Below are 26,951 nucleotides of genomic sequence, written 5' to 3' on the forward strand. Positions count from 1 at the left end.
AGCCCCACATGTGAGACCTGTGAGAAGGGGCATGTGGCTTCTGCACCTTTTGCTGCTGTCAACCTACTGTGTCACCTCTGCCTCCTCAGCCACATTCTGGTGCAAGGCAGGTGGGAAGGTTGCAGAAACAGCACTGCTTGTCTTCTGTGGGACTGGAGATGTTTGGGGATATTTGGTGTGTAGCTGGGAAAGACTGAGGGATGAACCCAAACTTTTTATTCCTGTTGTTGGACCAGAAAGTCCTTCCAGTGTGTTGCAAAGGACTTCAATAACACTGGCTGTATTTACATGATGAAGTGAGTTATATAGTTCCTGCTTACAGCAACAATGTGTGGTATGAATGAGCAAGTAAAGGCTTTTTGCTCCAGTTGTCAGCCCTAACTTGACCTTAAAGAGCAACTTACCACTAGATGACACTCAGAAGAAAAAATAATTGAAGCAGAAGCTGCCTTCTTGTGGTGAACAGAGGCAGTGAGCTTCAATAGGGAGATGCACACGTTTACAATTTTGTGAAATAGAATAGAAAATTCCTGGTTAGAAATTCTCATGTGTACAAATACTGCTTATGAAACTGTTTAATGAACTGGCTCACAAGTCACATAATTACAGACACACAAGTTGTTCAGTACTGTCTAGCAGTGCCTTCACTGCCACATTCTGTAGTGAATACATTAAGCAAGCACTACAAATCTCTATAGGCAGGGAATATGCATCTTACCTTATCCTTTCCATGATTCCAGCCCTAGATTTGAGGATCAAAACCCTATTTTTTCCCACAGATTGCATCCTTCCACCTACTTAATTCAATTGCATTCTGTAAAATGTTTTCAAAAATCAAAACCTTGTCTATGTTGTTGAAAACACAAACTCTTCTAATTATTTTAGGATGTTTATTTTTCATTTATTCATTCTGTAAAGACTGTTTACATTGTCCTTTTTCCTGCTGCTTAGAGAGCAGTCAATTAAAAGAAAGACGTTTCTCTGAAACTTTTTCTGCTGCTAAAGAACAAGGAGAACAACTAAAGGAGGAGATTTCTTCATCTCACTTTGGCATGGAGGGGAAGATGAGGACTGGAAATATAGAAGCCAGGTGAGAAATTATCAGTCAGTCAGCCTGCAAACAAAAGTTTTCCCTTGATGGTATATATACTCTTTGTTTTATATATGCAACACAACAGCTCTTGCCTTTGCTGAGAGTGGCAGGTGTGCATGGACAAAAATTAGGCAGGTCTATGGCCTGGCAGCTGATCTACTTCTGTATTATGGAATGCTGATCTACCCCATACGAATGAACTGGAGTTGTAACTGTGATCTTCAAAGCATAGAAGTAACGCAAAAGCTGGCAGGGAGAGATAAAATCTACTGATATGCCATCACTTCTGCAGTGGCCATCAGTTTATGATGGCAGTTCATTCTTCCCTGTCTTTATTCTGCCTCTTCAGCTGTGCAATTTTTATATGGCTATATATTGAACAGGGCAGTGAAGTAACCCTTATTAAAATTAAAATGAATAATTAAAATAAAATATCTGGAGAGAAGTGTAACATTTAACTTGGATCACTTTTCTGATCTGGTTCATCACTATACTGCAAAAGGGCACTGTGGGGCTGCTCACAATGGGCGAGAATGGCTGGGCTGGCACTGGTGATGGAAAAAATGCTCAAAGTTATTATCTTTCCTCAACTGATGCACATAGAAGCAGCAGGTGTTTGGCATGCTGAGCCTCTCATCAAGTATAAAAAAGAAGCAGCAAACTTGTTGGAAGGCACAGACTGAGAGCAAATGCCATGAGAATTTTCATGTGTTAACCATATGGGAGTTGGACAGAGAAGGAAGACAGAGACCTCCAGAGCAGAAGGCTGGGAAGGTGTGGCAGGACCATATGCATGTCTGGGCAAGTGGCCCTGTCCATGTATGTATTTTTGGATCAGCAGTGAGCTTCTGAAGTCTGTCTCCCAGTCATCCCTACTTGTTGTGCTTTGGTTCACATTGGGATGTTACCATGAGCTGCATGAAACTAAAGCACAGAATGTTCTCCAGCTCTTCATGGCATTTTCACTATGGCACCAAGCTATATTTGGTTTGAAGCAAGCTTCACTGAAATTATTTTCTGATATTGAGTCCTCTTTAGCAAGAGTTTTCCCTACAAATCTAATACTATTAGCTCATGGTGTGGTAACAGAGACAGACTGACAAATCAAAAGGCTGTCCATGGTACAGTGGTGCTGGGTAGAGATGGAATCTAGGAAGGACAGTGATGTACTGCACAACCAGCACTTCTATTAACCCTAGAAATTTTTAATATTTAGTAGAAATTGTTAATAAGTGACTAAATTAAGGGTCAAGCACATTTCCTTTGAAATATGTTCATGTATGCTGTACTATGCTTCATTTTGAGCCAGCTTTCATTTTGGCCCTCTACAATATTATAGACATTATTTCTTTTCTACTCTATCACTCTTCACCATCTAATTCAAGCCACTCTATCAGAAATAAAGTGAGTTTTTTGTGATTGCCATCAACTCTAGTCTGAAGAAAATGACTGAAATGCTTTTCCTTTTGACTATTTTTTACCTATTTCTAAGGACTGACTGATACCAGCCAAAAAATTTTGTTTGCTGAAAGCATAATAAATGCTTGGTCTAGACAGGATGTTTTCAACTGAGAGTTGGATTCACACAATAAGGAGATTTTTGTAACAAGCTTCCCATTTTAAAAGAATTGCAGAGACCATTTATAGTTCTTAACTCCATATCACCTCCACACAAATTATCAAAAGAAAACTAACTAAAGAATGTTACAAATAAGTACCCTCTTTTCCCTGCCTAGGCAGATCACACCAGCAATTGGTATTTAGACAGAAGATTTCAGAAAAATTTGTTGAGGACCAACTTAAAACTTTTCTCGTGTAAAAACAGCAGAAGGAGCAACAGGTACTGTTGCCATTGGTGTATTCACTTTGGTTTTTAACAAATCTTCATGGACAGAGATACTATGTGGGCTCTGTTTTGGTTCATTACATGCTAACACATTTTTCCACTGCTCTTTCATGTGATATTGGAAGAAGAAGGGCTGTATCACAATCCATTCCTCCATGATTTCCCACTGAATTCCTCTGTTTCCACCTATTTTCTGGGTCATAATTTATGCCCAGGTCTCAAGACACTTACTTAAATTAGACATCAAGGTTGACTCCATTTACTCCTTAATAACTGGTCTCATGTGCCACTGCTGTGAGAATGGGGGCATTTCCAAATACAGGTTTTATACAAAGGTCAAGTACAGTGAGAGTGTTCTGCTTTTTGCCGTGGGTACAGTTTGAGATGAGCTTATGCCTGACACCTCTAGGTGTCAGACTCAGCATTTGGTTCAGCTTGGTGACTTGGAAGTTTCATCACCTGTGTTTCATCACTCAGAAATTTTCTCTATGTCTCCCTGGCAAAACAACATTTCAAAATGATGTATTTCTGTAAAAACTACTGGGAAAACTACTGTAAAAATTATTGTCAAAACTACTGGGACTTCCCCTGAAAACATAGAAGGACAGAACTTTTCTTATCTTCTATCATATAGACATTTAGCACCATCTTAACCCTTTGACTCTACTAATGAATGAGTAAATGGGGGCATCACATAGAGACTGCTTCTAAAACAGTGTTTCTCCCACCTTCCCTGGAATGTCAAGACTGTTTCTTATGCACTCAGTTATTCATACCCAGGGTCTTTCAGATTTCTGGTGTCTCAGTTTCTTCAGTTAGTGTAAATATCTTCCTTTCTGGAGAATGATTCTGTCTGTGATTGTCAGGATTTAATTTTTATTTTCTTCCAGAGCAAGCCAAAAATAACACCTCCAAAGATTTTTTCTGAAATTAAGAGAAGGCATGGCAAGGCTCAGAAAATTAAACAGAAGCCTTTAAAAGAAGGCAGCAAGCATTCCAAACCAGAAGAGCTGGTTTGAATTACTGGGGTCATTTCTCCTAGTCTGACCAAGTGAACAGAGGCATACTGCAGCCAGGGGAATGCTCTCAGCTAAATCTGCAGGTCACTAGCTCCATGCAGATGGATACACATGAAAAAAAAAGCAGACTGTGCTTTGGCTGACAGGGAGAGAAAGGTTAAGACTGACTGTGAAACAAAAGTAGTTGAACAAAGTGCAGAAGAAAAATAAGATGGGGGAGATGAAGACTCAAAGGAAAATCTTGGTGACTCACCACAGAGAAGATGGCTTGAAATCCTACAACCATGTCCCAAAAGAATGACAGACACAAACCTACAAGTAGGTGAGGAAAAGGAGACTCATCACATGAAACCTCTAAGAAAAGCAGGCAAAACTGCTGGAAGATCTGTAGAGGGTACTCTGCAAAAGAACCTAGGTAGGGTGGATCAGCCTCTGGAAGGTCATCTCACAGAGGCAGCAAAAACACCCTAGGAAGTCCTACAGAGGCATGATGCACTCCAGGATGTAGGTACAGATCACATCCAGTAGGCAGGGTGGAGTACAGGTCCTGCATTGACACAGGGTCAGAAGTGGGTTCAGGTCTGCCCACAGGAAGTTGTTGTGGGGAGCCAGAACTCAGAAACCCAAAGGTAAATCTGAACTGGGCTTAAGATGGTAAATGACAAGATAATATCAATTACTTGTAGCTCACCTGAGGCTGTGGAGAAGGGAAGCTCATCCTCAACCTTGCAGTAAGAGTGGAAAAGGAAAGGAACAGTTTTCTCGACACAGGAAGTTGCATCTTTCTCCTGTGAGTCAATTTGCTTACTCCCAAAAAGGGATGATGACCCCAAATCTCACCATGCTCAATATCCCTCCCAGCATGTGCCTGAGGGAGTAGATCACACTGACAGACATTTGGATCTTCCTGATGGTGATTATCCTAGCAATAAACCCAGTAGAACAGAAAAAAAATCTCTGTTAGGAAATACAGCAGATCACCACCAAGAAAACAATATATATTCAAGCAATTTCAGGTCAACAAGATGTCTCCTGCAGCAGAAGCAGCAGTGATTCTAGTGCTGGAGCTGTTGGTGTGAAAGGGAGCAAGGCTCGCTCTTCTTTTCAGCAGTCCCTATTTCATTTCACAAGATTGAAAAGGAGAGAGCATGAGCTTGAGTCAAAGAATGGGAATAGGGCCAGCAATGTTAAAAGCTTACATCTGCCATCTTCAAGAATGCAGATTCCTACTTTCAAAATTAAAGAAACCCCTGAAGTGGAGGAACTACAGAAAAAAAGCCTGTTTGCAGAGATGTTACATAAGAACTACCCAAGTGTTGGTTTGTGTTTATTTTTCATTGGGGAAAAGCTTATGTCTTGGATTTATGACTCATTCTGCCTGTGCTCCCTAGCTATATGCCCACCTCTGTCAGTATTCCTCAGAAATACTGGAAAAAACAGAGATGAGGGAAGAATACATCTGCAAGCTTCTTGTTGTTTTTTCTTCTCCATCATCACTAGTTATTCTTCCTAAGTCTGTTGTTGGAGGTTCACTTTCAGGTGCAGGCTTCTGATCCCATGGAATGGGTGCAGTGTTGAATGAATCCTTGAAGTCAGGGCTAGATTTCCCTGCAGCTTAGGTGTGACTCACCCTTTGACAGTGAAATGTTCACATTTTCTATTTAAGTTCCTCAGAGATACCATATGTGACTTTTTAAAAAATGGGTAAATTGCTTCCCAAATTTGCATGTTTTTTCTCCTAAGACACAGAAAGCTTCAGATCAGTGACAATGTTACAATTTCCTAAGAACATCTTCACTCAGTTTTTCCTAAAAGTGGTCCCAGCTTTTTGGTCAATCCACGTTTCTCAGCTTTGGGCCCTTACTTCTTGATCTTACTTCTGGTAATGAAATGGTATCCTGCTTCAGCAGGCTTTAGTCCTTTTTATTAAACAGGTTCCTGACATTTCTTAGTTTCCACTGAAGGACTTCCCACACATTGACTCCTCATCCTAAATCAATTTGCTTTCTCTTTATGTAAGATCAGTCAGAATAAGTTTTCCTATCTGCAATAATCACCAGGGCAGAAATATTCTCTTCTGATGGCTCTCAATTGCTCTGTCACAATCCATCCACTAAGCACACTATACTCTGTGTCAGACTGCAGTTAAAATAGGTTTCCTGAGGCCTCTTTGGAAGTTACATTCGTATTAAAGAGGAACCATCATGTGGCATTCACATTCCTAAAAAGGACTTAGCTACTGACACTAATATACACCAAATCTGTTTCATTTGCTGAATTTGTGGGGTTTGGATTGCACTACTAAGACCTATGGGGAGGGAATACTTGCATAATTAGGCAAAACACATAAATTCTTTTTGATAGATTAAGCAATAAAGCTTACTGCACTTATTAAGTCTGTGGTTTTAAAAACATAGTGAGGGTTCATAAATATTCACAAGGTTCTGGGTATTATCATAGATACTTGTCCAGAAGAAACCTGGAACATTCTTAGCAGAGGATTAGAGACTGATGTACACCACAGAAGAATCCCTTCACTCACTGTGGTGAGAGAAGAACATGAGGAGAAGCAAGACATTTTTGCAGGTAAATGTATATACACAAGAAACTGATTTGTGTGTGCAGTGAATAAAATATTGCTTTTAGAATCCTTAAAAACAGGTTGCTAAATTCTTACTTACCATCTAGCTTCTTTCCAGGGGCATCTGTGTTGTTTTTGAACTGAAACACTTATTTAGCCATCTAGATTAAAAGTAAGGCACCTCACTGAAGTAGGCCAGCTCTTAAAACACTTCTGCAGTTAGGGTCTAAAGTTGAGTAATGCCAAATGCTTCCCATAATTGCTGAATATCTTTGGATTACAGTGACAGCAGTAAGAAGTCATGCTAATTTTTTTACATATAAAATCAGGCTGCTGATAGAGTAAAGGATAAACTGCTCATATTCACATCAGGGTAGCACATATTTCTGAGGTTAACAAAAAGTGTAGAGCACACATCAATGCCAACAACATTCTTATTTCAGGAATACTAATCTTTTTGATCAGAATGAGGATGAGTTTGATACCATATAAATTTAAGATGAAAATTCAAGAGAATTGCTTTTTTAATTTGTAATTATTAAATGCTGTAAAAGTTTTTGTTTTTGTTTACATCTTCATGGAAGAAAAATAACACAAAATCCCTGCAATGAATAATTTTGGAATTATGGGGTTTGTAATGGAAGTGTCTTCACAGCACTAACTAATTGTAGGCTAAACAAATGCCTCTAATAAAAATTGAGCTTACTTACAATCAAATCAAATAAGAATATTTAATGTGATGAAATCTATTCAAAATTAGTAGGTGCCATCTACTATAAACACAGGAGAGATTCTTTTCCTCTTTGCATTTCAAAACTAGTTTTTAACTGGTGCAAAATTAGCATAATTTAGTATTTAGTTTTTGGTATTTAGTTTTTAGGTTTTTTTAGTTATTGGAGCAAAGTAAATTATGCAAAGTAAAAAATTATTTTTCAGATCTGCTTCTCCATTCTTCTTCTTTCCAAAGATGATGAGAATTGTGCAGAAGGCTATTTTGCATTTATTGGTTTGTATGATTTTCTCCTCTAACTGCCTTTCAACAAATTGCTCTCACCGTATTAAAAATTAATGATTTCATTAAAGATCCTTCCTGTATCTCTTGTTGACCATGATAGGTATTCCAGATGTATTTGTGGGATCTGGCAATTCATGAAACTACTAATGAAATTAAGTGCTGCTTTTATTTTTACTGCTGTAAATTTTGACTGTGGAGTGATGTGCTGGTGCAGAATTACTGCAGAATTACTGCAGAATTACTGCCAAATGCTGCCAGCACTGTATTCTCTGCCTGCTGACCGTGCTGCCTTACCAATGCAATTACTTCGAATTTTTCATAATAACGCATATTTTTAAAAGAGCTTGCATGGATTTATTCATGTCATTAGACACAGTAGCCTCTAGCATTTCCACACAGATGTTTATCCAAAAATGCCTGCCCAGTATAATGTGTACATCTTTTCACTCACTTTTTCTAATTTATGAGCTAAAACTAATTGTAAAGGGCAGCTTGTCCTCCCTGGCTGTGTTGGCTCCGTGCTGATTTATGCAATCCAAGAATCTGCTTTGCATTTTTAAATCAGTAACCCTGTTAGGAGCCCATTGATAACAGTTGACTTGTGCTGCGTGACAACTTGTGCTCGCTGGAAGCAATGAAAATCCTTTTCAGAGCAGGACGACATGCCCAAATCTGCCCAAACCTATCTATTCCTTTGTTTCCAAGCACTTTGTTTTCAGACATTTCCAGGCACAAATAATATAAGCAAGAGGGTAAAACCAGTTGGGATGTAGTGTCTTGTGTGTGTCTGGTACCTAAGAGAGCCTGGACGGTGCTCAAGGCATCAGCCTGTGGCTCCACCCCTGCAGCACTGGGGTTGTTCTGCTGGCACTTGGTGTCAGCCAGAGGATTCTGTGATAGTTATTTTCTTGTTCCTCCAACAAGTGCAGCTTGTTTGCTGTTTTTGATGCACAATTTCCTTATAGTATGGAATCTGCACACTTTCTGGACCAATGGCAGCAGCCAATGTGTCAGTGGTTGGTTTATTTTTTCCTACCTGCATCTCACTGAAAAACCTTGTCTTGGAAAAAAGACTTTTGCTTCATGTATGTTCTTGCTTCACAGGCAGCCCTGTCTCAATTTTCCTCATGCAGAGGTGTGCCTGGCATGCAAGTAAGAATTTCAGTTCGTGCAAAGTGCTTAGCCATTTCTAATGTATTTTCTATCTGTGTTCGGCACCTAGCTCCTATTTGTAATTTACAGCAGCTCCAAAGAAGTCAGCAGCTCCAAAGAAGTGTCACAAGTGCTCCTGGTATCCTTGGTTATTGCATTTCCTCAGGTCAGGGCCTGTTTTCTAGCCTTGACTTAACACAGTACTGTTCAATCTGCAGTGGAAAATGGTATACATAGATCTTGCATCTTACTTTTTTTATAGTGCATTGTATTTCAGAGTAACTAGTCTGAATATGGAGGCTAGACATAATCACACATGGGTTCTATTTGCTCATTCAGTTTGATTATTTTGAGGAGAATTAATAGTTATATTGGCTGTTGCTGAGGCTTTCTCCATCCTGCTTTTAACCAGAATATTAGTCAAGTTTATTTAGAATAGAAAACAGCAACAGCAATGACATTAGGTAATTAATTACAAAGAGCAGCAGGATATAGGGAGTTTGTTTTTCTCTTAGTATCTGCGAGAACTTTCACATTTTGCTCCTGAGGTGCTAAACTCTGTTACTGAGAGGGAAACATGAGGTCATGGCTGCTGCAGGGCTGAGGTTATATGCCTGTAGTTCGTGTTTCTTTTTGAGTAATAGTGAAGGACAGATGGTGGCTGTACGTCATGAAGGGAGCTGGAAGCTCACTTTTTATTTGTTAGCAGAAAGCTCACAAATAATGTCATGTCAGATTAAAAATTAACTAAGAAGTCAGATCACAGTCAAATAAATAAGCTCTGCTTGAGGATATGGGAAGATTTGTATTCTTCTTTGTATTTGACGCGTGTTTCTGAGTGTTTAGTGCATTTCCAGATCAGTCCTGTTTTGAGCCATTGAGTTCAAAGGCAAATCTCTTCTGAACACCCACATTTAACTCTTGGAGTGTGTTTACCTGTGGAAAGTAAATACTCTATCCCATTTCATTCAGGTCCATGGCTAATCTGACTTGTAATAATGACCGGGCAGATGAAAGTACAGCCCAGTCCCCAGCTTTGCATGATTGCCGGGCTTCACAGATGCACTGGCAGGCAACAAGCTGTGCCTTCTACAGGTCTGCCCTAATTTAGCTATCTGAACACAAAACATGCTTAAAATCCTCTAAGTTCACGGTCATTATATTGTCAAAAATTTCAATTACAATTCTTTCTAGCTGCTAATTAGAAGAAATTTTGCAGGTGAATGCATGCATGAGTGTTCCCAGGGAGGAAGTACCTTAATTTTTACAAGTGCTGATAACTGCTTGCCACTCCCAGCAGTATCAGCATATGAGGGACATGCCCAACCCCTCCAAAGATCATGCTCAAAGAAGGTACATTTGAAGACAGTCCTTCATTACAGTTTCATATGCCAATTTCATACTCTTTGTTTATTTTGTGAACAGAACATGAATAGACCAGCTCGAGACTGTCAGGAGCCAGGAGTTGACTCACACTTTGGAATAAAATAGAGATCAAGCTCACTTACTGCAGAAAGAAAAAATTGCCCAGAGCAAGTTCAAAGGAACAGCTAGAGTCATTGGAGAACATGTAAAATCAGAAGAAATGCGAGTAAGCTGTCTTCTGTAGAATAAATACGCAGTTCTTATCAATATCCTTCCATACAAACATTCTGTGTTTTTGCCTGTATCTTTCCATTTTCTACACATGGCAAATTATTGAGGCCACTTCCTTAGGATGGTTAGATATACAGTGAAGATTTTAATTTTAATAATATATTGCTTTGGCTTGTGTTTTAAGTGTACATTCCTTTCTTTTGTATTAAAAAAAACTAGATTGTGCCTACCATTTTTTAAGGATATCAAAATATTCCCACGTTCCTCATACTTCCTTGTACTCATTTGCTCAGCTGAGCTGACTCTTGAAAGATTTTCAACTCCTGCATAGTGAACTTTCCTACTTGTAAATATTAGGACTCATTGTGCCATGTGCAACACAGTTAATGGCCATCATTCTCATTCCTGTGTTGAGTATTGGTTATTATTTTTTTCTTTAAACTATCCTGATCTTTGGCTTTGAGGTATTTTTATGGTATCTAGCCCTGTGTCTAACAATCTAACTGCCTAATTACATCCCCAAGTCATTTATTATGGTTTTTTTTTCTAAATTCCTTTAGGGGATTCCGTCTTTTTAAAGATTTTATTTCAGACTTCTTAGTGATAAAATAATCTCTGATTATCTGTGGCCATTATCCCTATTAAAAAACAACTAGACATAATATGACTTGAGGGGCAATTTTCTAAAAGAATCACTGATAAACAGAGAAAAAAATGGTAAGCCATGTGAAACCAGTAACAGAGATGGGGCAGCTGAAAGACATATTTTTACAAAATAAAAGAATGGGCAGTAGTAAAGCTCAGAAATGTCTGGAACAATGTTCTGCTGCCAAAGGATGTCTAAACCAAACTGATATATTTGACAGCAAACTGACAATTTAAATTACTTTCATGATCAAAAAAGTTTCAGAACAATTAAAACTGGCAACATAGTGCTTTGTTCAAAATTTCTATACTTTATTTTTCATTTGTACATTTTTGAGATACATATTTTTGGACCATACATATAGTGAATGTTTTTTCTCCTTATCTTGCATATTTGTATACAAATTGCATTTTCAACAGGAAATGTTTCAGTGAAGCCATTTTAATATTTTGATTTTAAATGTTTTGAATGTACTATCTGAACAATATTTTAAAATATCAGTTTTCTTTTCACCTGGGTTTAGAAAAAAATTAAGAATTTTTGCCAGGGAATAGTTGTGCTTCTTGACTATGCCTAGCTCTAAAGATGGAATTTGATAGAATTGTTTTAATTTTTTGTTCCCACCTGAAATACACAATGAGCACAGGTTCAATAATTTAATTTTCCACAAAACAAAACCAAAATATTTTGGGGTTATTTATCTCTGTCATTCCCAACTTCAGAAGTCTGCTGCTTCTAGAAAATGGCTGAATATGCCAAATTCAGAGGTAGCAGCTCACAGCTAAGAAAGGAATATGATCAGGAGCAAATGGGCAGACACACGAGTGAAGGCAAAGTGAGAAAGGGTTGCATTCAACAATTGGTTGACTACAGAGTAAATTGCACATTTCTAGCTCAACTCCACCAGTATTCTCTTTGCACTCTCCAGCATTAGTGCCCTGAAGGAAAAGGACTCAGTGTTTGCATCAGTATGGGTGAAGGAAGAAGGGAGAAGGCAAAAATAATGGAGACGGAAGCATATGGAAATGTCGTCTCCAAATTTCATTACTTTTATTTTCAATTCAGTTGAAAATTATGTCTTTGCAATCCCCTGATGTTTGTAAGAGGGATCTAACTATTCCTGTGCCCTTTTACCCATGTGAAGATCTGATTACCTGACATTCTTGTCATTAATATCTACCTAGCATTCCAGCCTTTTCTTAAAGATATTGACATTTAATGCTGATTATTTGCATGATTAGTTTGAATTTCATTATTTTCTTCAGCATGGACTTGTCTCTTCTCATTTTGGAACAATTGGTTTGTTTTGAATATAGGAGTTTGCAAAGTAGGGGTTTTTTTTGTTTTTTTCAGGGGGTGGTTTTTTGTTGAAATAATTTCAAATGTGATTTTTTAAATTGCATACCTTGATACTGTAGACCCTTAAGCAGGACAAAGGGCTCCATGCTTGCTTCTGGATATGTAAGGTGGGCATGCCTAGTTCAAAGCAGGCAATGACATGGCACACTTCTATTTTTTCACTGACAGATATTAAAACAGCAGATTGCTGGGCTGCAGGAGGAGTTCAAGAGAACTGAGTCCTACTGGCATGCTGCCTGCAGCAAACTGAGAGACCAGGTTGAGTTGCTGACCAGGCAGAATATGGAGCTTTGAGATGAGCTCAGAGCTTCAGGATATCAGAGACAGAAAGCAGAAAAAAAACCCAAAACCATAACTTTCATGGACAGAAAATCAGAGACCCTGGTAGTGGCAGATACTCTCTGCTTAATACTGTTTGAAAAATTCAGTAGTTTTTCTTTGGAGCTGTCATGTGTGAATACTGTCCCTCCTCTCCTGCTTAGCCTGAAGGTAAGAAAATCCACTCTACAGTGAGCCATGTTAAAATACACTCTTTGTGTGGCCCTCTTCCACCTAGCCTTTTTGTCCAGGAGGTGTGCCACTTTGCCAGCTGATACAGCCAGCCTATCATAGACACTTAGGTCAAACGTCTCCTTCCAATAACTAGGAAGGAAGTCTAGATAACTAATTTACTTTCAGTGACTAAATTAAAGCCTCCTAAAAAGCCTCCTGAAAATAATTCTACTCTTTATATATATAGTGCCATTGACCTGTTCAATAAAACATCTCTTCAGCCTGGAAAAAATACAGCTGGACCTTCTATTAAATCTTAGTTCTTATTTTAAACTGTAAATTTGAAACTGCTGTAAACTTTCTGGAAGGAAACATCATCAGTGGCCTGCCTTACAGAGGCACAAGTTGGATTCTTGAATAGGAGTTACACTGGGATGAAGCAGGAGGGATAATCAGGGTGGTAAATACAGCTGGCTAATGTTAATGTCTTTGCTAATCTCTGGAAATCAAAATGATTTAATCATAGGTTTGCAGAGCGTCTTGAAAATTTTTTATTCAATATTTCACTCGTTTAATGTACTTGTAGGGTTTTACTTGCTCCATTAGTATATAACTGAGTAACTTCTTGTAAGGGAGTTAAAGGAAATTAAAGTTACTCACTTTTTACACAGGAGAGAGCAAGTCTTGGTGAAATTAAATGGTTCACACTAGAATTCAAAAGAAACCTGAAATTTGCATTGAGTGGATCATTTCATTCCCTTGTGTGTATTCAAGGGAGAAAAATACATGCTTTGAGGGATCAGTTTCAGCCTGTGTGTGTCAAGGAAAGTAGAAAAAACAATTATCTCCTAGGTGGTATAGTCTGATGAGATGAACCCTTACACTTCTGCAGAACCTAGAAGAAATGAAATGGCTGAACCTAGAAGAAAATGAAATTGAGCCATTTTCACTTCAGCATTTCTCTAATTTTCAAATCTAATTTCTAGTAAGGTATCTTTAAAAAATGTTAGAACCATCAACAAACCTGTCCTTTGCTTTATTGGAATGAAGAATTTTGTGTCTCTTTTTTTATTTGATTGTAATGTACTCATCACTGGAATTTTTTACCTAGCACTTAAATTTCATTGAAAATGTAATTTGAAGTTAAATTTCATTTTATTTTTACTTTTCCCAAACCAACCTGCTTTTATGACTCATTATTTTATAGATTGTGAAGGTCAGAAAAAAAAAAGATTAGTCACAGCTACAAAATCAAAATACATAAAAATTCCAATAAAAGCAAAGATAAGAAAAAGCTAAGTAACTTCTGCTGTTAGCCAGATTTCTGGTTTATTTCTACCACTTTGCTGATGTAAAACTACTACTCAAGACAGTGAATATTTTTGTTGTGTGAAAGTAATACTAGAATACACTATATGAAGATGCTAGGATGGTACCTACAAAATTTTTGTCTGATACTGGGGACTTTCAGGCCCTAGCAGAACAGCATGTGGAATTTCATTTATTGTGTTTAAATGTCATAATTTTTATGAAAAGAAAATGGCTTTAAATTTAAGTCAGAAGGCTTTGAAGGCTGTCTGATTCTACTAGGTGTGACTTGAACTTAAAATTACATATTTATAACAAATTCTCCACTATGTTTCAGAAGCTATTCTGTGAGGGACAGCATATTCATCCACACCAGAAGAAAGTTCAGGGAGAGATAATCACAAGAGCCACATCATCTCTCATGTGGGGCTGAAGACATCTTTGCAAAAACACTTCCTTAGAGATGTGAATAATAAAATATGCATCCCTGCAACCAGTACTCACTTTTCCAGAGTTTCAAATACATATTTAAGAGAATGTTCTTGGAATCAAAATTTCCACAAATGAAAGTGTGTATCAGCATGATCATATTTTCTTGCTTGTGCATAAATATGAATTTATGAATTGTATCTTTTCTTCTGGTTTTGCAGTAGCAGGAGAAAAAACATTTTTCCCCCTCTAGACCTAACTGAATTGTGTGTTCTTTTCAAAGAGTTTTCCAAACTTGTTGCAGCTGCTACTCCACAGGCTGATTTTACAGGGAATCCCCTTGCCTTGGCAAACCATAAATCTAGTATTTTGCCATTCGAGGCTTTACTTGCCAATATGTAAGAATGTCCTTCTCCCAGTTCAACTCAGTGGGAAAACCACTCTGATTTTTACAAGTTGTGACAAGTTAGCTCAGTATGCCAAGTCAGATGCTTATTTCTGGCTGGTGTGCCCATGACTGCTCCTCCACAGCCAGCTTACCACATTTCTAACACATCTCATTGTTTAGAATTTAGATATCTAAATATCTCTTTATGCTTTTCTTTTTCTTGTCTTTGTATTTCTTACTTCATATTATGGACGCCTTGGATATTACAAGTCCCTTTTCTCACTTTTGGTCAGATTTGGTTGAAATCTATGCTTTGTTCAAGTGTACAATCTCTCTGAAATTAATCTTCTCTACTGGAAACAATTCCTTTGGCTACAGAAAAACTTAGATTAGCCAACACACTCTGCTGTGTGCCTATATAGGGACTGAAATAAAATGTAAAAGATATGAGAAGGGAGGCAACTGTTCCACTATAGTGAGCGTGACAGCATGTCTGTGTTTGAAAGTCGCTAGACAGTAAATTCTGTGAGTTCTATATGGTTCCAGATATGAAAAGAGATATTGATAATTTCCTCCTATGGCACACAGCCATGGGCAATAAAAATTCAGCAACAGTTTTGAGAAGGGGGGAAGTTGAGGACAGCAGACTTTTGAGGTCACTGCTATCTGGGCTTTCGCCATCTAGCCAGGACTGGATCCAGTCCAACTGGAATCCAGCACAAGCATGAGCTAGACTGGTGGGCATAGTGCCCAGATGTCCTGGGTGAACTCTAAAATGTTTGACAGAGACACATGCTTTTTATCTGATCTGATGGCACAGAAAGACTTTAGAGTGAATAGAGGTGGCTGCCAATTGTTTGACTCTAGAATTGAAGTCTCAGGTAAATGGAACATTAAACAGAAGCCCAAAATCCATGTCATAGCAATAGATCTGCACACGGTGACTCACTTGCATTTTCTTTGCATTTGAGCTCTTTTTCTAGCAGGTGGATGCTTTCCCTCACAGATCCTGTGAATCTCGACAAATCTGAATTTTGGATATAGATTAAAAAAACCTATCACACTAATTCTATCCAAAATTGAGAAACTGAGCATAGGAACACATCTAAGTGAATGGGATAACCTTGAGCACCAGAAGGGTTGTCAGGCATTGGAATGGGCTGAACAGAGAAGTGGTGGAATCACCATCCTTGGCACTGTTCAAAAAATGTGTGGATATGGCACTTTGGGAAATGGTTTAGTGGTGGACTTGAAAGTTCTGTGTCAATGGTTGGAACTGATGATCTGAGGGACTTTTGCAACCTAAAATATTTTATGGTTCTAGGGTTGGAAGGTGTGCATGTCTTCTATAACAAATGTAAGTTAAAGCTAGCTTGGACTGGTGAGTTTAATCAGCTGTAACCAAGAACAAATTGCCATCTGACTCTTTTTTTTTGTCAAATCTAATAGAATTTGAGGATATGCACAAAAACAGTTGGCGAGCAAGTCTGAATAATGATCAATTTGTATCTTTGTTAAAGATACAATTTTTTTTGTAGACATGATTTTATGAAGTAAAAGGAAAAAAACATAACCAAGAGATGGTCCACATCTCTGAAAAATATGTATTCTGGTTACCTATCATACTTTTAAGAATTTGTGCTGTAACATGACCTAGCTGGTGAGGAACTGTCCAATTCAAATTTTGCTTTAGTGAGACAAGAGAAATGTCCATTTTAACTGCACATCATTAGTGATTCTTTCAGACTATGAAAGAACAAACAGATGGGCCAAAATAGTTTTTATTTATTAATTATTAATGCTTACTAACATGGATACTCTGAAAACAACTTGATTTCTGAATGCAGCTCATTAGTTAGAGCAAGTTGCCAGTTTCCTGCCCAACATGCATCTCTGGATAGGTTTTCATTATTTCTGTGAAAAATAATGAATTTATTTGCCTGGCAGGGTTGGAAGTGGGAGGAGGGATGGGGAATTCCACTGAAAGGTATACTGATAGCATTTCTTAATGTTTCAGCCAAGGTCAAATATGCTTACTTCCAATCTTAGATGGATTTTGCTGTCTAATCTTCCAAGGGATTTTGATGACCTTTGAGCACGTTATTTCCTTGCCTATGAACATTCTTCTGACAAATTACTAACCCTCAAGTAGGGAAGATCTGTGAATATGTGAACAGACTTTCTTAGCATTTGAACTTCACTGCTTGTGCTTGTTGCTTTTTCTCAGGTTTTTGATTTGTCAGAGGGAATGTGAACCCTACATGACACAAACTGTGATATTTGAAGGTACTAAGTAATCAGAGATCCTTATTTTAGGGAATTGACAAGTGAGAGATTTCTGGGACAATTTGATGAAGAATTGTAGGTATTAACAGCTGGGGGGCAAAAGCTCATTAGAAAATGTAACTGGTTATTGTTGAGCATGAAGATCCAGGAGAACATATTTTTAGAATTCCTGTGGTCTAGCTGGACACTCAGTAACAATACCTCCTCCTGTTCTCCACTGCCTTCCTGATAGCACGGATCTGTAGGACTGGAGGAATTCCAAGAGGTCCCTGCTTTTGCACAGAGGAGGATCAGTGTCACTGATGGAAATTCAAACTGTTTCACTAGCTCCCATGATGAAGATACAGAATGAACTGCCTATATGTTCTTTTATAAAGTTGAGTTTCACTACTAAACTACACCTCTTTTGTTTTAACCAGCTGACATGGTGATTAATTTTTTTTTATGTTTTCTGTGAAGATTGGGAAAAAATCTATCTACCTTGTGCATGTTGGGATGCTGCTTCTTCCTTTAATCCTGTAGCCCCTTTGCATCAAGGATCTGCATTTACTGGTCACCCAAATATTTCCAATGGAGAAAATTGAGATAATTTGATGGCTTTGTTTATGAAAGTGATGGAATTGAAAGAATCTTTATCAAGAGCCCAGTCATGTGTGATTAGTCCAAATGCTTAGTATTTGAGTTTCTTAAAAAGTGCAAAGCAAAGTTGTAGTGGTTGCCTGGGATACAGTGATGGCTCTGAATTTTCAAATGATCTCTTAGACTGACATTCCTCTGAATGAAAACAGAGACTGCATGTGATTCATGTAAGCCTGTCTGGATTCCTTTGACATTATTGCTTTAAAAATAGGTATGCTAGTGTATGTAATGCATAAAAAATGAAATCTGGCTTTTACAAGGACATGTGTAACAAGAACTGTTCTGCATGGATGCTCCTTCAGCTGAATTGGCTGATACATCTCATCATGTTCATGGAAACAGTGCTACTTTCTCTGACTACATCTAGCCATAAAGTATCTTCTGTTAACAAGTCATAGATAAGGTTTTAAAAAGCTTGAATTGCAACACTCTTTCTATAATAAACCACAAGGAAAACAAATGCTGCCACATGCTTGTGTCTCTCTGAAGCTGATGAATACTTGAGCTGCTGTGGCCCTATTGACACTTTCTGAAGATGATGAGCCAGCTGGCTCAAAGCTAACCAGGCAGCAGGAAAAGAGTTCATCTCTGCCTGATTCTACTCAATGAACCAGGTTAATTTCCCTCTGTAGCTGCTGATGCCTCATAAAGGAGGGACTGGAAACATGTGGCTGGGGACAGAAGAAAAGGAGTGAGACTCCAGAAATCTGGACTGAAATTGGTTTGGGCTGCTGTGAAACTGCCCCAATGGCTTTTCAAGTTATTTTAAATGATTTGGCAGTTTCAGTCTTGAGATATTTAGCAATGAAATGATGGATTGTGTGCTCTTTCTTTCTTTCTTTCTTTCTTTCTTTCTTTCTTTCTTTCTTTCTTTCTTTCTTTCATCTCTGCAATTTCTGAGCTAATATCTCTTCATCAGAAATAGTCTTAAAGGTCCTCAGTTCTATACCTTTTGTCTCAAGCTCAAGTCCCAGGCATATTTTGACAGTTTGCCCATCCACTTTTATTTGAAAACCTGATTATGTTTGACGAATTCAGGCATATCCACAGAATCTGCCTGCAGAAAATATCACCAAATGTAAAATATAAATTATATTATTTTTAACAATAAATTCTATTCATTTATGTACTTTTTAGCCACCTTGTCTGAAAGAGGTAATCAGTTACCTTTCTCTTGCTGAAAACTATTTTATGCTTGGAGGAAAAATTTAGCCTTTTAAAATCCTACAGTTTTCTGGTGTTGCAAAAGGATTGCTTTCTTGGCTTCTTCCCTGTAAGCATACATTAAATTGTAATGTCATTTATTGATATAAATTAGGCATCACCAACCACAGCAGCAGCAAATACCCTAAATTTCACTGATCACATGAAGAAAAGCTACCAAACATTGACCATTGTTATCAGAGAAGGAGCAGTGCAGTCTTCCTGTTGGTGCTTTGCTAGTCCCATGTCCCTTGAGCAATAGCTCATGGACTTGAGTAAATTAAGCTCATGGCAAATATATTCTTTCCATTAATAGCTTACATGCATCTTCTCAAGCAGCCCCTCTTCAGTGTGTGAGACATTTCAAAATCAGAGTTATTGGTGCCATTTCCAACTTTTTTTTGATTGTTTCTTTGTTTCTTACCATCATGTACTTGGGAGCTGCAAACATTTGAGAGTCATTGTGTAAATCCTGTAAATCCCAAGTATCTCATGGTGGTCATGCAGGAATATTTTATGTTTTCTCTGTGCTCTGTTCTAAGGTCTGCATGAAAAATTGTAGAAGTGCTTCTGAGTCTCCTTGATCTTTCCAGTCTAAATAATTGCTATAATTTGGTTGAAAATTTTTGCATCTCATTTCCCTTCTATAGCTCACACATCCTTTAGGTCCTACAAATCTTGTGTCAGCCTTCATTGATGGAGATGTTTGAGATCAAAACATACAAAGGTTGGACATGCAACAAGTAAAAATGAACTGTTGTGCAATATATTTTACTGGACTGAGCTCAGTTGTGATAACCTAGAGAGAGCTGGCAAGGTGGTGGGATGAGGGATGAGAGCCTTTCAGCAGCTGCTGGACTCACTCTGCCCCTTGGATTAGACTTGCATTTTTGCCCAAGCACAGAGAAATGTGGGAAGGAAAACAAGACCCCAAATGCAGAGTTATGTATAAAATGTGTGTGTGTGCTTGAGTGTGTCTCTGTGGATATGCCCACACACACAACTCAACATTTTCCTAAAGTTTTAACCACTTAATGATGCACCCATTATAGGAGGAATTTTTAATGCTATTTGAAGATGTTTATATTAACTTAATACAAATGTATTTACACCTTTTAGGACATAAATAGCTCTGTGCAAAAAGCTGATCCTTTGAGATTAGTGACCAAGGAATATGAAGAAGAGGAAACCTCTAACTGCTCCAGAAGTACAAACCAGCTGGCAGGAGGACCCTTAATCAGGAAACACTGACACCTTTTGAACCAGACAAAGTAAGCCTATTCAGCAAGGTCTATTTAAACTTCCTTTATTTCCTTTTTATGATATTGTTTAGAATCTGTATTGGGATTCTGGCTGCTGCTTGGCCCTCTTTCCCTGGAACTGCAGATTTTTTTGTCTGTAATTATCTAAGAGGCTGTTCATACATTGAGCTATTTAGACACCTGCAGGCGGAGTGTGAGTGTATGCTTTGAAACCTGTCCCCATTGCCCCAGAAGTAGTTCAGGGGTGATCACATGCACCAAGAATTGGGGCACTGCATGGGCCAGTGGTTCCCAGCGAGGCCAGGGGCTTGGAGAACCAGGGCAGCTCATGGAGTCCAGCAGGACTCTGTCTATCCCACAGCCCAGCCAGGGAGAAGGGCAGGCTCTGTGTGGAAGGAAGGGCCAGACCAAAATCCCAATTGTCAAAGGCCATAGTGATGAGACAGACGTGGAGTCATGACAGGAAGTTATGCCATGGGTCAGGGTTGGGATTTGGATAAACCAGGTGTGTAGCCAGGCACAGACATTAGAGCAATGCAATCCACCATGGAGCAAATGAAGTGCAGTTCCCAAGAGAAGGGATGGGGGAACTGGGGGGCACTTGGCCCTGTCTGACGCTTCTTCCAGCTCTTCCATCCTCCCTTCTTTCTCTGCAACAGTCTGAACCAAGCTTATACTCCTGTACAATTTCCACACACAGACAGCTAAGCTCCTAGGAAGGAAAAGTGTATGGCACACTCCTGCCATATCGCTGATAGATCCCATACTGAAGTGAAGCATGACTCTAAGCCAGGGCCTCTCCATTTTTCTTCTGGTTGTACACCAGCCCTCTCCTACTGGAAGAAGATCTAATGGTAGGAAGTCACCTGGAGCTGCCTCACATCTGAGTGGTTGTTTTAAGGAGCCCAGCTCACCTTCCTGTGTAAAAGGTGTGACAGTGTTCACAGGGGTCTTAGGCTGAGGGAAGAGACGAGGATCTGGCTCCATGTTTCAGAAGGCTTGATTTATTATTTTATGCTATATATTATATTAAAACTATACTAAAAGAATAGAAAAAAGGATTTAATCAGAAGGCTAGCTAAGAATAGAAAAGAAATGATAACAAAAGCTTGTATCTCGGACAGACACTCCAAGCCAGCTGACTGAGATTGGCCATTAATTAGAAACAACCACATGAGACCAATCACAGATGCACCTGTTGCATTCCACAGCAGCAGGTAATTATTGTTTACATTTTGTTCCTGAGGCCTCTCAGCTTCTCAGGAGAAAAAATCCTAAGGAAAGGATTTTTCATAAAATATCGTGGCTACAGGTAAGATCTGTGGAAACCTCTTGCCTGCTTGAAGTGGTCTGCAAATGACTTGGAGAAACTGGTCCCCAGCTCTTGACTCATAGAGAATGTGAGTCACTAAAACACATCTATGATTCTTAGAAGTATTGTCAAATTCATATTTTACAAGAGAGGCAAAGCAGATTGTGCTGCCACCTTCTTATTCACTGAGTTTGTTGTCCCAAAGGTTCAGGAGGTGGGAGAGTGGATGTGGACTGCATTTCATTTTGGTCCAGGACAAAGCACCTTTGGGAGGATGAACAAGCTGTTAGCAAACATTATCAGCGTAAGTAGGAAGACTCTGAGAGCTAGCATCTTTAAAAAGCCTGAGATGGGTGTGGAAATGTTATTCAGCAGTTTTCATGTGCTTTCAAGGACCCCTTTTTCTTTGATTTTTTCTTACAGGGACACTTTTGCCCATTTCATATAGCTCAGAAGACACCTTCCTGTCACACAACTACAGGAAAGACACTTGCAGCTTTGCATCCTGCAAGAACAATGAAGAAACACAGGTATTTCACCATGTAACTCTGTAAATTAGAGTCACAGTGAGTCTGTGGTATTAGTTTTCATAAGCATGCTAACTCCCATTCATTTGGCAACAATACTCTCCTGGCTTTATTTTTTTGCCTTTACCCCTTATATAAGTGCAGTCTTAAAAACAATATTGCAATGGCTTCAAATAATAGGCTGGATTCCTTTGTCAATGTATTTCTGCCCAGCTGTTGAACATTAATAGATTTATGTTGTTAGTTAACATTTTAATTTTGTCTCAGAAAGGAGAAGAAGCTCTTAAAAAGACAGGAAAATTGCTAAGAGCTCAGAATAAAGTGGCTTTTGTGACCCCACACAAGAGAAATGGCATAACTGCTTATGACAACAAAGTATCTACAGACAGAGCTCCTGCTTTTCTGGATGATGAAATAAAGGTTTGAGCTACTTAAAATTGCAGTTCTTACATGAGCTGCAACTGTGTTCTTTCCATCTGTGAGGAGAAATAAAACACACTAAGAAAAAGAAAGTATTCTGTTCCCACTTCCTATGCTATGCAGTCGACACAGCTTTAGAGATGGATCTGGCAATTTTAAGCATGGTGTTTATAGTTATTTAGTGAAGCATATCATTGCCCTGTGGGGAGCAGTTCTCCCTATTCCTTCAGCTCCCATAATTCAAAATTCACCACATCTTTAAACTGTAATTAACATCAGCTCGTAACTGTCCTGGACGCTGTGTGCCAGATGTCACTTGACTTTAAGCTCCTTTCTGCCAGACTGCAAAGAGCATTTATGGTAATGGTAAACTGGAATTGTAGTGTCCAGAATAGCCCTTAGTTACACAGATAGCACCACCTAACAGCTAAGAGCCGTGTAATTTGTTTTGGAAGAGCGACTCTAGCTAACACAAATACCTTTCTTTGTAAATCAGTAACCCAACACTCAGAGATAGTTCCTCTCTCTGTTCCTGTGTGTATTCTCTCCATTTTGTACAGCATAATTTTGCCAGAATGCACTTTTATCACCACATTTTTTGACTTCTGCTTTGCTATCTTTTGCTTTGCAAATGGAAGAAAACTGGAATTAATGTGCAACATTTCTAGTTACAAATAAAATATAAAAATTCATTGCAAATACAAGGCAATACCAGAAAGAAGAGAATCTTTCCTCTGTGTGTGAAAGTAAATAAATTTTTTGCGCCATTGTTTTAAGTTACTGAACCTATTTTTAAAACATTTCTGTTTATATAACACTGACCTTGAGGTTTTCATAATACAACCTTCAAAATCAATATTATCTAGAAGGTCAAAGTTACATCAATAAAGGAGAAAGCATGGGGAAGAGGTGCAGGAAAAAATAGAGTATCATGATGGAAAGGCAAGAGAAAATAGCTTTTTTTTTGGTTGGGAGATATTCCCTTTTTTGTGAAAATTCTGATTAGATTGGAACAGTATGACAAAGCTGTAGTGCATCTTCTGGTTGCCTTCTTCTTTGAATGTTACCAAAAGAGTTATACCATGGTATTTGATATATCCTGAACAGAAACAACTGCTACAGTATCATCAGGAAAAATGATTAACCATGCTAGGTATGAAGTCTTCTCTGACTAGTGCCCTTTTTATAGAAGAACATACTAATGACATTATTGCCTGCTGTCGATAAGAAGTGTCAAGCAAATATTAGGTCTGTGCATGCAGCCAAAATTAATTCTGTAGTACTGAAGGTCCATACAGGACTACTTGGAAAGAAATGGTTCTTAACCTACCACATCAGCAATCTGCGTTAATTCATCAAGTTCAGTCATTTTGATTCACACAGTCCAGAACCAGGCATCTCTCAAGTGATCTGTGTACCTGAGTGGAAGATGTACAAGCATATACAAAATGAGTCTGGTCAATAATTCACTAATGATGGTCAAGAAGAAACCTGACTGTTTTCCCTATTGCCACAGGGCTGTGCACCTTATTGTGCTTAACATTAAAACAAAGTGGTGGGGTGAGAACTTGCAACATGTGCTACAAGTAAGCTCATCTTGTGAAAAGAAAATTTCTTCTGTCCTCTTTTACACACAAATGAAAAATAATGCCTGTTCTGAAGAGATAACCTTTGAAATACAAAGATGTAGCATGACTTCCTTCAAGATCCAATTTAATTGGAAGGCAGTGCAGTGCTGCTCATTTCCTTTGACTTCATCTGCATTGGATAATCTGTGTGTTTGAAGGCAGAAGAGGAGTTTTCTGATGGATGCTGAATCCTCACTTTCCACGACAGTACTAAAAAGGATATTAGTGCTGATGAAAGGATGACAATGATCAGCTTTTCCCGTGGAGATGTAAAGAAGATCATGCCAGATCAGAGGGTGCTAGGTAACTTTTAATTTTCTTTAAGGAAAATAAAATTATTAACTGATTTTCCAGCAAAGTTCTATAATTTATCTATATCTATCACTTCTGAGAGTAACTGATGAGGAAGGGAGTTGGTTTAACAACCCTGAGCAGTGAAACTGCTTCATCTACAAAGAGAGAAGTGGAAAGGCATGAAGGTAACAGTCAAATAAGGAACAAATGTGTAGCTGGCCGAGCAGGAGACTGAACGAAGGCAAGGGGCATGGGCACCATCTGAAGCAAGGACTGTTTTTTATAGATTTTCATACATCATTTGTAAAGTAGGTAGCATGAAGGTTTCTTCCATATTTATTTTATGTAAATAAAAGCAGCTAATAACAATGTGGGTTAAAGTGGAAATTAGTGAAGCCTTTGCAGTACTGGGATTTTTTTAAATTAATAGTTCATGGATGAGAGCACAGAGGTGGGAAGATTACTTTCATGTGCACACTGTTCTCCTGCACACTACAGAGGTGAAAGTAGCATCATCTGGACACAACCATGAGAGTGAATGACAGGAAGGAACAGCAATGTGAACATAGCTACTTTTATGGATGGCAGATGCAGAATATGACCTTGAAATGACTTTTTAAAGATGGCTTACTTTTGAGCACATTGTTATAGTTGAATCTGCTTATGCAAATATTGCGAATATGCTGCTATCATCTCACTCTCCTTCCAGATTTATTATTATGCAGATGCACAGACAACTCATACTGCTTATCCAGATGGCCTGGAGGTGCTGCAGTTTCCTAATAATCAGATAGGTATGCAAGACCTCATAATGTGAACTGTATGTGCAGATTTATTTCTATTATGAAAGTGTAGTTTGAATTCTGACTCCAGCAGATTGGGTGTTTTCTTGCCATTTCACATTGTCTTTTGCATTAGACTTTCAGTATATTCCATCACTTCACTTTCAGTTTCCTCCTACAAAGCAAATATAATAATGGAATGTAAATGTAGTTCTTCCAATTCTGATTATCTGATTATGTGATTCTTTAATTTCTTTTACCAGTATTGTAAATATAATTTACATCTTCACTACAATGTCAAAAAAAAATCCTGACCTAGCTTTGTGTAAGGCAACCTGAAAGAACAGTAGAACGACTTTTTACATCTTCTTTTCTACAGAAAAACATCATCCCGATGGCACACAAGAAATTGTGTTCCCAGATCACACAGTGAAATGCCTCTACAGTGATGGACTGAAGGAAACTTTTTCCCAGGTGGCACAATAGTAAAAGTAGAAAAGTAAGTCCTGTGTAACTAATAGGGACCACACTTTGGACACAGGTACAGCAACACTGACATTTAGAACTGTGGTTGGATTTTGCATAGCTGGGAAATTTCCAGATCAAGGGGGAAAGGATTTGTAAGATAACCCTTGTTATCTAACAAGGGTTTTGCAAGAAAGTAGCACTGAAAATTCACTTCCCCCTTGAATGATAGGTGACGATTCACCACTGGCAAAACGACTGTGAAATATTCCTCATTTAGTTCCACGTAACTTTACACTGGCCAGAGTAGCTGGGAGATCAGCAGCTGTCAGTGTTAGCAATGTGGGTACTAAAGAACTCAGGATGAGGGCTCCTGAGCTCTATTCCCAGGTGTTTGGCTTCCCCTCTAATATTGGACAAGGACTGAGATTATCTCAGTTGGTTACAGCATGGTGCTATTAAAACAAAGGCTGTGGGTTTAATCCCTGAAAGGGATCACTTAAGGGATTCTCTTAAGAATTGGACTTGAGGGTCCTTGTGGGTCTCTTCCTAGTCATATTCTGTGAATCTGTATTGTCTCTCTATTCCTCCATGCAAAATGAGAAAAACAGCTTTGGGACTCTTACACATATCTCTTCTGAGGAAGAGGAAGGATCCTGCTGTAAAATGGATTTTCTGCCTGCAAAATGCCTTGAGATCCCTGCATGAAGTCATGTAAAATTTGGATCTCACCATCCATTAGCTATTATATTACATATTGAAGTCTTTTAGTGAGACCAGATATCTAATGCCTTTCCATGTAAATCCTGAGGTTTTCCACTTGACATTATTTTCCTATTTCATTGAGTTATGTTTGACAGCTGTCTGAGACAGGTTAATAAAACACAGTGTTTTCTCATCACTTCATTCATTGCTACTTCTTTCAGGAACAGAGATAAACTAGTGGTATTCAGTGATGGCCAAAGGGAGAGTCACACTGCACTGCTCAGGAGGAGGGAGTGCCTGGATGGCACCATGAAAACTCTGCTCTGCAATGGCAGGCAGGAAACCAAGTACTCCACTGGACGACTCCAAATCAAAGATGAGGAGGACAATCTCATCCGAGATAAGAGGGATTCCTCCATGCAGAAGGCTGCACTGTACCTATGTAGCCAAAGGCACTTTCTTGGCAGGTCAGAATCGTTAGGAAGATTTAACTTGTGGAAGTGA

General features: G+C 38.6%; 1 pseudogene; it reads left to right on the plus strand.

Annotated features, from left to right (window-relative positions):
- Positions 1–327: 327 nt before the first annotated feature.
- LOC139588822 (centrosomal P4.1-associated protein-like) lies at positions 328–26,951 on the plus strand (annotated as a pseudogene).

Source organism: Agelaius tricolor, unplaced genomic scaffold (assembly GCF_023055355.1).
Source record: "Agelaius tricolor isolate 1412-34295 unplaced genomic scaffold, bAgeTri1.0.p SCAF_1, whole genome shotgun sequence".
Taxonomy (NCBI): Eukaryota; Metazoa; Chordata; class Aves; order Passeriformes; family Icteridae; genus Agelaius; species Agelaius tricolor.